The sequence below is a fragment of the Talpa occidentalis genome, unplaced genomic scaffold, assembly GCF_014898055.3.
Source record: "Talpa occidentalis isolate TD23 unplaced genomic scaffold, MPIMG_talOcc4v2.1 talOcc4.3, whole genome shotgun sequence".
NCBI classification, from domain to species: domain Eukaryota; kingdom Metazoa; phylum Chordata; class Mammalia; order Eulipotyphla; family Talpidae; genus Talpa; species Talpa occidentalis.
In genome coordinates this window covers 48677014-48689233 of record NW_023603184.1, presented here as the reverse complement: position 1 = coordinate 48689233, position 12220 = coordinate 48677014, and the positions used below count along the sequence as shown (strand labels likewise).

At 36.3% G+C, this 12220-nt stretch overlaps 1 non-coding gene across 1 annotated transcript; it reads left to right on the top strand.

Annotated features, from left to right (window-relative positions):
• Positions 1-278: 278 nt before the first annotated feature.
• LOC119256466 (small nucleolar RNA U13) lies at positions 279-379 on the top strand. The gene has a single exon (XR_005127796.1). It is a non-coding gene; the product is annotated as a small nucleolar RNA U13 (small nucleolar RNA).
• The last annotated feature ends 11841 nt before the right edge of the window (positions 380-12220 follow it).

The following is a 12220-nucleotide window of genomic DNA, read 5'->3' as shown; positions in this document are numbered from 1 at the left end:
TTAAAGTACTTTTTTTCTGGTCTAAATACATGAGGGATATTGATCAGTAGTTTTCTCTTTTGTTTTGTCTAGAGTGTGGTATTTGAGTAGTATTGAACATAATTGGGAAATGTTCTCTCTTCTATTTTCTGTAAGATAATATATTATTTCTTTTTGAGCATTTGATAGAATACTTCTATGAAACCATCTGGACCTGGAGATTTCTTTATTGGAAATTTTTTAAATTATAAGTTTACATTCCTTAATAGTTATATAGCTATTCAAATGATCTATTTCACATCTTCTGTAGATCATAAATGTTATGATTAAATGTCCACACCATTGTGTGAGATGTGTCTCCCTCAAGTCTTATTACAGTTAGCACACTACCTGTTTGATGAGGATAAATGGGGTGGGATAAAGGAAAGAAATGTTTCTTTGATATTGGGTTGGTTATGATAATTTGTGTCACTTTCTAGGAATTGGCTCATTTCCATTGTTTTCAAATGTATGTGTGTTTGTTTTATTCATTTATCATAACTTTTGGTGTCTGTAGTATCTATAATAATAAGACATTTAATTTCTAATATTATGTACACTTTTTTCCTTTGTTAGTATTGCTAGAAGTTTTTCAGTTGTTTTATTTTTTTTTTATTAAGGTAACATCAGTTTATGACACTGTGTGTGATTTGAAATAGAGGATCTCATCTCTGTGGATATATACTACACTACCACAACCACCACCAAAGCAACCGTAGTCCTCTACCATAGTCCATTGTGCCCCTAGCTCTCCTCCTTACACCCTCTCTCTGGTAGCCTCAGATTTACAATCATATTTCTAATATTTGGTTTGGTTTTATCTGACTCTTTGATTTATTTCTCTATATTCCACATATGAGTGAAACTGAGTTTTGTTCGTTTTATTAATATTTTCAAAGTCTGTTGTTTCATTGATTTAATCTATTAATTATCAATTTTAAATTACATTGACTTGTTTTCCTATCTTTATTATGTCTTTCCTTTTGCTTGCTTTGATCTCATACTTTGGTTAGACTGAATAAAGTTTAAAAATTTCATCTACAATGATATACTTTTATTCTTCCCTAGTTATAATTTTCTTAAATATGTCCTTTACATTCATTTAAAATCACATCTGATACATAGTTGTTTTCCATCATCAAATATAATTTATGATACACCAAAGAAAAAGGAAAATCAACTGTATTCGCCCCACACATTTTTCTTCCCATTTTATTTCTTCTTTATTGGTGTTCAAAATTTCCTTTTTCTATCACCTTATTTCCATTTAAACATCTTTCTTTGGATTTTTTTTTTTTTTAGGGTAAGTCTGCAGGTGAGAACTCTTAGTTTTCCTTTATCTGAGAATGTATTGATGTTCTCTTAGTTCTAGGAGAATTTCCACTGGGTTTAGTGTTATGAATTTCCATTGGGATTAGTATATTGACAGTTTTCTTTCAACACTTGTGAGCTGTTGTGTTTCTTCTCTTACAACCTCCAGATGGATTTCTGATGAGAATTGCTTAGTTATTCACATAGATTGTCTCCTGCAGATGAAATGTCATTTCCCTCTTGCTGATTTTACAAATATTTTTGTGTCTGTAGTTTTCATCAGATTGACTATGACACATCTTAGTGTAGATTCTTTTATCTTGTTTGGGTTTTGCTCAGCATCTTGAATCTGCAGGTTTATATGTGTTTGTGTTTATCAAATCTGGGGAGTTTTCAGTCACTGTTTCTTTTCAAAACTGTACTTTTCAGAGCTACTCACTTTCTCCTTTCCTTCTGGAACTGTGATGACTCAAAATTTAGATCTTTTGTGATAGTCCCACATATCCCCGGGGTTCTTTTCAATTGGGGGATCATTTATCTCTTCTGTATTTTACATAATTTTATTTTCTACCTCACTGATTCCTTCCTTAATCCCCTCCATTCTCTCATTAAACCTATCCATTAAGATTTTTAGTTCAATTACTGTATTTTTTCTCATATGAAATTCTTGTTTTGTTCTTGCTTTATTTACTTATTGATACTTTCTATTTAACCATTCGTTTCAGGTATGTTCATAACTGCTCACTAAGGGATTTTTACGATCTCTGCTTTAAAATCATTGTAGAATTATTTTAACATTTCTGTCATATTGGTGTTGGGATCCATTGTCTTTTTTCTTTCGGCTTTATATCTTCCTAGTTTTCAGCATGATGAATGGTCTTCTATTGTGTCTTAACATTTGAGGCGGGAGAAGTGGAGGGGATAGTGCCACTGGGGCATTATTGCCAAATGGGGACAAAAGTTCAGGTTTCCTACTCAGTCTCTATTGATACTAAGAAGGCAAGGTTTCTCATTATTGTTTGGTGGAAGTGGAGACTTCAGCTCCCCTCTAGGTGCACCTCCCTGACTTGAAGAAGTTGGAGTAGATTTTCTCTGATGCCATCCCAAGAGTGGGTTGGGAAATTCATTATAGACTAATGCTGGTAGAAGTCTAGGCTCACCACTTGATCTTTGCTGGCTTGAGTAGATTTAGTGTCATAGTGTTGTGTGAGTATGTGGGCATGTGTGTTTGACAGGAGAGTGATTATAATCTAAGAATTTTCTGTCTTTCTAGGCTGTCTTCATGACTAATTGAATAGAGAGGGCAGACATTTTGTTTTCTTGCAAGTGTTCCTGATGTTTTCTGGCTTCTTTAGCTCCAGCTAAAGAAAATATAGAGAACTGGTTGTTCCTTGAGTTTCTAGCTCTTTAGCTGGTCTGCTTTCTTTACTCCACATTTAACTAGAGTGTTCTTATTGTATATATTACTCTCAAGGTTTCTAGTTGTTTTTAGTGGGAGTTGAAAATGCACTCTTATTTCATCATCCCAGAAGTAGAAATATGGGTTTACCTTTTATTATTTGCTTAGCTCATGGCATTTGGAAACAGGCATTTTCCTGTAATCTGGGACATTATTGTCACTACTATTTGAGAGATATCATTACAAACTACAAAATTTGATTGGCAATGTCACTATAAACATAAAATTGGCAGCAGTCACAGGCTGAATACCATGGCTGGCAGTCTTGCCCTAAGTACAGGCATGTGTGACAAAGACTTAGTCACTGGGAAATAATAATCTGTCTCATCATAATAATATTTACCCTGTTTATACCAGTTTATTATTATTCTTACTAATAGCAATAACTGAAAAAATAATAATTGTTACCATAGTTGAGTGCCTGTTTCAATCTGCTTAGAGTACTTCATGTAATCTTCACATATCAATCACTTTTATATGCTGGTGTGTGTGTGTATGTGAACTTATTTAGTATACACTATTAGTCTCTGTTCCAGGAACTACTTTATAAAGGAGAACAAGGTAACCTAAGTCCATGCTCTTATGGAGAAATAAACAACATATAAGAAAATAGAGTAAACAAGATATCAGAGAAAGAAATACCTAAAGGATTGAATAAAATCTGAAGGTATGGCAGAGAGTGCCTGGGGTGCTGGGGATAATTTAGGGGGTGGCAGGAAAGACCTGCTCTATGCTAGTGTTTTGCCAGAGCAGCAGAACATTGCCGAGGTAGTGCCCTTAATGCTTACTTAAAATATTAAATGTAAAGACTAAAAGCATAGACATATCCTCAAAAAGGCAGCCTCTTGCTTTTTTATTAGAATCATTGTTTCATTTCAGATGTTTCATAGGTTAGTGGTGAAGTCTAAGGTACAAAATGTTTAGAACCCTGAATTTCCATCATTGCCTGCTCATGTGCTCTCTGGGTGGGATCACGCTGGTCAAACATGTAGCTGTTTTGCCAAGACCCTCATATCAAAACCCAAGTAAGTATATGATTCATAGCATTAGAGAATTTATTTTCTAGTGCTTTCATCTATCTGTTCATGATCTCTCTCTTCTGTAAAGAAAAAAAAATGAAACAGTTTCTGTGAAGAAGAAATAAAATAAGCTTGAGTGGTAAGCTTATGGAATGGTTTTTGCTATATCCTCATCTTCACAATGATTAGTTACTACTAAAAATAAAATAAATTAACTGTTCTTTATTATGGATTGGCTATGTGCTATACATGAATTATGCATTTTGTGTGTATTTCATTTACTCACTACAACTTTATTAGGCCAGGCTTTGTTCAAAGCTCTGCTTATAAATGTAGGGGTACAGGACTTAGAATAAAATGTTTCCCTGTTTGCTTTTACTCAGCCCAGAACAATGATGTGTTCCCTGCCCATTTCAGTGTCTGAGGTCTGACCATTATTGTCTGCCCCACCTATGGCTTCTTCGCTGACTTGATTCCAGTTGGTTTTGGTCCGGGTATAGCCCCAGCAAGGAATCAAAAGGAAAAACAAGAAAAAGATTAGGATTTTTTTTTTCTCTCTTCTTGCTGTAGTTTGATTGTGTTTGGTCATGTCATGATTGTGGCTCCTGCCAGGCAACGCTTCTGTGAAGACTTTCCTGTCCTCGGGCTCTGATTGCCTTTCCCCTCTGCCCTAAGACCCAGGGGTAATGAATGAAGACTTTTTGCTCCTGCTCTGAGTGCTGTGTGCCTTGTTTATTTCATGTTGGTTCTCTTAACTCTGCCCATATCTCCCTTCATTATCTTCAGAATCCCATCTAATTGAATTTTATTTTCTTGAGAGTCCTAGAGACCCAGAACAATCATGCAGTCATGCTGCACAGTTACTTCATGGTAAACCAGGACTTCCCAAGATTCAAATTTTGGTCTTCCTGATTCCATAGTTTATGCTTTTTCCACTAAAATTAAGGTCTGCTCCCCATTCTCAAAATATTAAACTAAAGTTATGGAAAGAGTTAATAATTTACCTAAAATGACTAATATTAACTCAATATTTGTTTATAATAACTGTTTTTTTTAGAAATGTGTACTCTACAGATGCAGAAAATCTCTATGTACAGATGTTACAAACTATATGCAGAAAGCTTGCATATACAGCTGGAAAATCTTTTGGTGTATTCTCTGCCAAATTTGTCTATAATTAGGAAGTTTCTGAGTGTTGTGGCTGCTCAATGTGGTAGTTTCAATTTAATTACATTTTATGGGGTCTGTGATCACTGTATTATAGTGAATATTTTAAAATTTAAGTATTTTATAGTTATGTCTTATAATAATCACAATACCTCTTTTCACTGTGGGCATTAATATAAGATAATTGACCTTGGCTCCCATAATTTGCTTTTAGCTTAGGGATTCAGTTTCCATCATGGACAATTATCTCCAGTAATTCCAACAACAAAAGCCACTATTGCTTAATTAAGCAATTTTCTAATCACCTTCTTGTACTGGAGAATGTAGCATGGCACATACTAACACAGCTACTTTTAGTGGAATTGCTGCCCTACCAAGGTATACACATTAAAATGTGAAATATTTTCTGAGTGAGTAATTTAAGCATATTAATATCAATAATTTCATATTGGAGAAATTCTGAGGATGAATTAAGACTTCACTGCCATCCCCTGGGTCTTGTGTGCAGTGCAGATAAGACAAACTGCTTTGTCTTCGCAAATAAAATCCAGGTCTCCCAGCCACTCCCTTGGCTTGCTTATCAGAGCTTCTCAGGATTCCTGCAAAGTGCATGTTATGAATACCATGTTATGGCACCACCAAGTGGTGGTAAAGATATTCCTAGGAAGCCATGTATGATCTACAGAGGATTTCCTCTGATTTATGTTTTCTAATGTCTCTAAACATATCATGTTTAGAGTTTACTTAAATTAGAAATGTCTTGTAAATTTATGAAAATAGCTTTTAAAAGTACTGTTTTTACAAAAAATAAACAGACAACTATAAATCAGAGACATTCTGCAGGGGCGGGGGAGCAAAAGGGATCAAAATGAGGGAGGGAAGAGCACAAAAGACTGTGGTGATGGTGCACGGGTAAATTGGTGTTGGAAACTCTATGGGGACTACACCTGAGAAAAGAAAGCAGAAACTGTAAAAAAAAAAAAAAAAAAAAAAAAAGCAGAAATGTAATATATATAAATAAATTAATTAATTATATATAAAAAATAAAAGTACTGCTTTTTACAAAATTGTTAAAATCTATTTGGGAAATAAAACTTTCTTTCTTGGCTTAGTGCAGTAAGAAAAAGGAGACTGAACTCATAAATTAAGCAAACAACAAAATTAGACAAACAACAGGTGTCAACGTATTCTCTCATTTTTTAAAAGATTTATTTATTTATACAAGAACCGGGGTACAGGCCAGATGCGCGGGAGGGGGAAAGGATTCACCAGAGAGAGAGGGGAACAGAACAGGCAGACTGATGAAACACACTGCTGAGGGAAGCAGCGGGGGAGACAGGAGAGGTCTGCCGGGCCATTTGGGATTCTCACCCACTGGCCGGGATCGAACCGGCGCTGCAGAGGCTGCGGCCAGCTTCATAGCGTGGTGCTCAACCGCTTGCACCACCAGGGGAGGCCCAATGTGTTCTCTGTTTTAGCAACTATTGTCATAGTCTATTATCATGGGTGATGTAAAAAATGTTAGGCTGTGAATCAAATGAGATGCTGGAGATCTAAACCTTCCACTTGCCATTTCTGTTGCCTTCTTCTCAGCCTCAACTTCCTTCTGTTCCAAACAAGGTGGTGAATTCGGTCTTATTTGTCAATTTAAAAAGTGTCAAGTAGGGCCTCCCCGGTGGTGCAGCGGTTGAGCGCTGGGTTGCGAAGCTGCCCACGGCCCCTCTGCGGCGCCAGTTCGATCCCCGGCTGCTCCCCGGCCACCGGAGGAGGGTCCCACATGGCGCGCAGACCTCTCCTGCCGCCCGCTGCTCCCCTCAGCAGTGTACTTCTGTCCTTCTGCCTGCTCTGCTCCCCGCCTTGGCTCTGGTGAGTTCTCTCACCCTCCTGTGCTTCTGACTGTACCCAGTGCACGTATAAACAAAACAAACAAACAAACAAATAAATAAATAAAACATGCCTCTATAAAAAAAAAGTGTCAACCCTTTCAATTGTACCATATAATTTCTAGCTAAACAGTCTTATGTTGTGTAAATAACTGATCGGAAATGTCAAAGTAATGAATGCTGCATTTTGAAATACTATATTTTTTATTTAATTTAATTTGTTCATGAGACATTGCAGTATAATTGCATGTGAGTTTAGGTATGCATAAGTGAGAACCAACGTGTGTATACTACATTAAGATCACCACTAAAAATCTAGTTCCATCCTGCAATGTACCATTTTCTATTTTTACTTAATACACCCACCATTTCTTCCCCCTTCCCATACATCTTCAGTCTGGATTCTTTCACTAAGCGTAATAACCTTTAGGTCTGCCCACATTGTTCCAAATGCCAGGATTTCATCATTTATTAAATAGTGGAATAGTATTCCATGGTGTGTCTATATGACATCTTTATCCATTCATCAGTAAATAGGCAATTTGGTTGTTCCCAGTTAGTTCTTGGCTATTGTAAGTAATGCTGCTATAAAGATGGAGGTACACATTTTTCTTTTCATTTTCTTTTCAATGTTTTTGTAAAATCCAAAGGTGGGATAACTGGGTTATATTGAATTTCTATTTTATGAAGAATTTTCATACCACTTCCCATAACAGCTGCACCAATTTACATCCTACTCATATAGTATAAGGGTGCCCTTATCTCCACTTCTCCAATACTTGTGTCCTGTCTTCTAGATAGATCATAGTGATTCTGAACAGATATGAGGTGATAGCTTAACGTTGCTTTGATTTGCATTTCTTTAATATATAGATAGCATCTTTACATGCGCCTATTGGACATCTGTATGTATGTCTTTTTGTGAGAAGTACTATTATGAAGATGCTCTATCCATTTATTAGTGTGGTTGTTTGTATTTTTATTGTTGAGTTTTATAAAATACTTCTTTGAAAATGATTTTCTAGGGGCTCCCGGGTGGCACAGCAGGTTGAGCCTGCACTGTGAGACTGTCCTCAGCCTTTGTAGTGCAAGTTCCATACCCGGCCGACCAGGGAGTTACCCACATGGTGCAGCAGACCTCTCCTGTCTCGCCTGCTGCTGCTCCCCTCAGCAGTGTATTTCATTCCTTCTGTCTGTTCTGCTCCCCGCTCTGTCTCTGGTGAATCCTCTCACCCTCCTGCGTCCCTGGCCTGTATCCTCGTGCTTGTATAAATAAATAAATCTTAAAAAAAAAAGAAAAGAAAATGATTTTCTCATGTATATTTTGTATTGTAGTATTATAAAACTAAAATGAATGCACACACCTACAAATCTATATTTACAGTGATTATGAGTAGAGGAGAGTTATTGAACCAGACATGTTTCTCTTCTAAAATATCTATAACTGTCTTTTATGTTGTCATGTGTTGGTTCTTATTCTCTTTCAGCTCTGTGTATGTGCAGCATTATACAATTCCAGTCTCCCCTTAATGTAGGGTAAAACCTGCTTCCCTAGAGACAGTAATGCATTCATCTCATTAGGCTAGATGGTGCAGGACTGATTGGCTCTCCATTTTATGCCCTATTTATCATGTAGAATTACTTTATGATTCAGACAAAATGTGTGAAGGACTTTTTATAAAGCATTATGTAAATGGAAAGTATTATTTTTATCCGATGCTCTTCTAGATTCCAGTTCTGGAATATTATTTATTACTGTTATTGTTTTAAAATAGAAAGAAAAATGAAAAAAGAGACCAAAATTAGAAGGCAGGAGAATGTAAATAGGACAAAGAAACCTAGACAGGAAAAAAAACTACCTCTTGAATGTTTCTTGGAAATCTGTGGATTTAACATGTTGCAATATGATTTGATGGGTAAAACTGAGTAGGGGAAATGTATAAGCTAAAAAGTACATTTCCTCTGGATTTGAGAAATTAATGCAAAATTGATTAAAAGTTGTCCTAAAACACTTAGTAAAACATAGCCTTCATGCATTTTAACAGCCTTTGAAAAAGAGTAGATAAAGCTTACACTACGTTTTTGAGTACTTTGCATAACTTTGTGGGAGGAAAGACCACTGCATCTGCTGTAAGAAATACTCTGCATTGAGTGATACCTAAGGCTAGATATTTATTAGCTGTCTTGTCAGGAGATTCCCAGAAAGCAAGTGTCAGAATATGCCTGTCCAGTAATCACAGTGAAGAGGCTGCAGTTTCTTGATCTTCACCATTAGAGAATTCAGGAACAAGGGAATAGAGACTTGATATGCAGAGTGTTATACTTGTGTCATCTTCTGAGTCATTCCATGCAGAAGTATAAGACTGAGTTCATTTTGTACTTAGAAAACTATATTTTATAGCACTATTTTTCAATTTTTATCTCAATAAGCAAAACGGAGTTTTTTGATACACCATGAGGTCTGTCAATAATAATGCTAGAAAAGGAACACCGAATGAGGAAACCCAGGGGGTTCCAATATGAGAACTTTGATGCATCTATTATATACTGACTTAACCCATTTTGTTGTGGGATGACCATGCCTCTGGGACTCTGTTGGGAGGTTGGAAGATGCAAATTTTGAGGAAAACAATGACTATTTTTTCCTTCTTCTGGAACTTTCACAGTAGGAGGGGAGATAGTTAGTCATATATTATTTAATATGTAATATACATAAATCTATAGTTACAGTGAAATGCATATGAAATGGAGGGAAACATTCTATTAATGTGATAAAATATATATGGAAAAGGAAATGAATTAAGATACATGAAAGTGTATATGGGGAATAACCCTGTATTGACCCCATGATGACCCTGGTTGGTTTTATGTTCCATGGACAGAGGCATTTCTAAAAATGCTACACAGCTACATGACTTATTCCATGCACACATTTACTTAGTAAATAGCTTCTGGCCATTTATTATGTTCCAAGTAATGTGTTGGAGGCTGAACATAAACTGTTGGTTGGATGGGATGATTATTTCTTACTGGATGTTCTTTAGCAAAGAAGGTGATGTCTGATTTTTTTTGGGGGGTGCTCTTTACCAGCTGGCCAACTCATCTGGGTGACCTGAAATCTGGAAATTAATCAGCTGTGTGTTGTGTCTTGGATGGTGTTTTCCTTCATTCTTTATATTTCCAAAAATCTTTGAAAGAACTCATGTATGGGATAAAGTACAAACAGAGGTTTAGAACAACTTTGTAGAGGAGTTATGGCAACTTAGAAGGAAAAACATTTTTTTTAAAGATTTATTTTATTTATACATGAACCAGGGTACAGGTGGGAGGGTGAGAGGATTCACCAGAGACAGAGTGGGGAACAGAACAGTCAGACTGACTGAAATACACTGCTGAGGGGAGCAGCGGGTGAGGCAGGAGAGGTCTGCTGCACCATGTGGGCATCTCCGCTGCCGGTGGGGATCGAACCAGTGCTGTAGAGGCTGCGGACAGCTTCACTGTACTGCGCTCAACTGCCTGCGCCTCCAGGAGGCCCAGGAAAAACATTTTTAAAATTGATTTACCTTTGGTTTACAAACTATGTAAGCTTCCAATATAGCTTCACACCTCAAGAAATATATATGTGGGCCTTCCCGGTAGCGCAGTAGGTTGAGCGCAGCGCTGTAAAGCTATCCATAGCCTCCACAGTGCCGGTTCAATTCCAGGCCGACCAGGCAGATACCCACATGGCTCGGCAGACCTCTCCTGCCTCGCCCGCTGCTCCCCTCAGCAGTATTTCATCAGTCTGCCTGTTCTGTTCCCTGTTCTGGCACTGGTGAATCCTCTCACCCTCCCATGCATCTGGCCTATACCCCAGTTCTTGCATAAAATAAATAAATCCTTAAAAAAAAAAGAAATATATATGCCACACTATACTCATCACCAAAGTTCTAACACATCTCACCACTACCCCACTGTACCCATTCTTCTTACCTCTTCTTCTTCCTCTCTGGTAACTGTTAATTTGGTGTCAATGTCTGAATTATTTTTGTTAAGTTTTGTTAGTTTGCTTTGCTTCTTTGTTTTCCACATGCAAGAAATGATTCAGTTTTATCTCTTTCCGACTTATTTTCTTAGCATAATCACCTCAGGTTCTATCTATGTTGTTGCACAAGATAGATTTTATCTTTTTGTCTATAGCTGAGTAATATTATATTAAGTTTATATACCACATCTTTATCTAGTCATCTGTCTGGGTATTTAGTTTGTTTCTATTTATGTCTTGGCTACTACGAATAATGCTGCAATGAATGCAGGAGTGCATATACTTTTATAATTAGTGTTTTCATATTCTTCAGATAAGTATCTTCAAAAAATTTCTAGGAGTAGAATTGCTGAATCATATGGTTATTCTATTCTAATTTTTTTTTTTTTTAGAATCTCCAAGGTGTTTTCCATGTTGACTGCACCAATTTACATTCCCACCAACAGAGAATTCCTGTTTCTCCATAAAATTTGCTGTCTCTAGTATTTTTTGATACAGCCTATTTTCAGAGGTGTGATGTAATAACCCATCTTGGTTTTGATTAGTTTTTTCCTAATAATAACTGAAGATGGACTTTTTTTTTTCATTTTCTGTTGTCTATCTGTATTTCTTTTTTGGAGATGTGTCTATTATGATCTGGGCATTTTTTCATTTTGTTTTTTTTTCTTTTTTCATTGTTGAGTTGCATTAGTTCTTTATATATTTTGGGTATTAACCCCTTCTTAAATGTATGATATGCAGATATCTTCTTCCTGTCAGTAGGTTTTCTTTTCATTTTATAATGCTTTATTTCATTGCATATCAGCTCTCTAGTTTGATGTACTCCCATTTGTTTATTTTTACCTTTTGTTTCCTATGTCATTGAAGTTGAGTCACTAAATCTCTGAGGCTGATATCATGGAACCTATCATTTGTGTTTTCTTCTGTGGGTTTTATGGTTTCAATTCTACATCCAAGTGTTTAATCCATTTTTAAATCATTTCTGTTAGTGGTGTTAATGGGGATCTTGCTTCATACTTTTGTATGAAACTGTTCAATTTTCAAAGCACCATTTTTGCAGAGAAATTCCTTGCTTGGTTATACGTCATAAATTAGAGAAAGAAATGATTTTGATGCAGAAGGGAATGGCATGGGCAAATTCATAGAAATATAAAATAAGCATTGGATTTAGCTATAGCAGGACAAATGTAAAGAAAAAAAATCAATCAAACCATGGGGATATATAGCAACCTAGGTGAGCAAGTGAGTAATGGAAAAGAGAGTAGAAACTAATGGAGAAGCACCAGGAAGTTTAAGAACCACCCCCACCAAAAAAAATAAATAACTCACCAAAGAGAGT